The 1,375-nt window shown below is 52.4% G+C and overlaps 1 protein-coding gene across 1 annotated transcript in view; it reads left to right on the top strand.

Annotated features, from left to right (window-relative positions):
• The window catches only part of EPB41L4B (erythrocyte membrane protein band 4.1 like 4B), a 223,020-nt gene that overhangs the window by 51,529 nt on the left and 170,116 nt on the right, over nt 1-1,375 (top strand). The window lies entirely within an intron of this gene.

Genomic DNA, 1,375 nt, shown 5'->3' with positions numbered 1-1,375 from the left:
ATGTTGCCTATAAAATGGTGTCACCTAGCAACAGATTTAATAAATGCACAGAGGATTTTTTTCCCTCTTAAGTCAGACACTGTTGCACAGGCCCTTGCTTCTTGAGACAAGGAGCCTTAGTATACATGTCCTTTGGTATGTTCTAGAGTGGGCAATTAGTTGGACCAGAGAGCCACTTAGGGAGTATTGATGAGCTGTTGTGGGCCGGGTCAACATCTGCTCCCCCACCCCACCTGCAACAGCTTACGAAAACTCCCTGGGTGGCTCTGCCCTGCACTTACCCAGGTGGGGAGTGGCATCTGGGAGCAAAACAAGTTGGTCGGAGTGGGGTTGGGGTCACTGGACGGTGACAGTGCAGGGTCGGGGGCTGGGGCACAGCCACAATATGCTCCTTGCATGCCTCTGCGATGGGCAGTTCCATGGGCAGGGGCATGTGGATCGCGTATTGTGGCTCTGCCGTGGCCCCAGTCCCACACTGCCACTACCCTCTGATCCCAGCCCCGCCCCAGCCATTTTGCTCCTGGATGCCAATCCCCACCCACCCATGACCCCATTCTATCTGCCTGGCCATGCCCACTGCCGATACAGGTTGTGGCCTTTTCTCTGTGGAGATCCCACCTTTCTGCTTACTAGTGCTTCCAGCAGCAGATGCAGAGCAGATGGGCTGGGGTGCCCAGGCAGTAGTGGAGACTGGCAACGGCAGCCAGAAGGAGCTGCCACTGCAGGGGCTGCCAGGAAACAAGTCCAGCCCTTGCCCCAGCCCCACTGTATGCCCCAAGGTGGCAGGACCGGCCACATGTGCCAGGGCCTGTGCTGCTCCCCACCTGTGGGTCAGGCAGGGCCAAGGGACCTGCTGTGGGCCAGACAAAATCCCTTGGCAGGCCAGATCTGGACTGTAGGCTATATTTTGTCCATCCCTGTTCTAGAGACACTTTGCAACCCTTGAAAGAAATGGTCAGCACTAGCATAGGGCAGGGTTGTGTGGATAAGTTGATAGCCGAAGTGGCAGCATATCAGGCTCTTGCTGAATGCACAATGGAAAAGTAAATGAGAATTCTCTGGCCTTTCAAATGCAAGGAGAGAAACCTGCCACCTTTTCATTGTTACTAAGCATGGCACCTGAAGAGATACAGATTTGTTCCCACACACTGATATCAAAGATCTGTAATCTTTTGAAAGATTGGCACTTGATGTGGGCTCCAAATTAGAATTCCACATCCAGCTCTACCATGCTGAATTGTTTGAGGGGAGGAGGGTGAAACTGAGGTGTGAACGAGGAATTGCTTAGCTCAGTCATACCTAGGTAGGGGAGTTTGGGAAATTGTATAGTATTTAAGCAAGCCTTTTATTCTGAACTAAGACACATTTCCATTTC

Source organism: Alligator sinensis, unplaced genomic scaffold, assembly GCF_000455745.1.
Source record: "Alligator sinensis unplaced genomic scaffold, ASM45574v1 scaffold790_1, whole genome shotgun sequence".
NCBI classification, from domain to species: Eukaryota; Metazoa; Chordata; order Crocodylia; family Alligatoridae; genus Alligator; species Alligator sinensis.
Note: the sequence above shows the minus strand (reverse complement) of the source record. Positions and strands in the feature narration are given on the sequence as shown.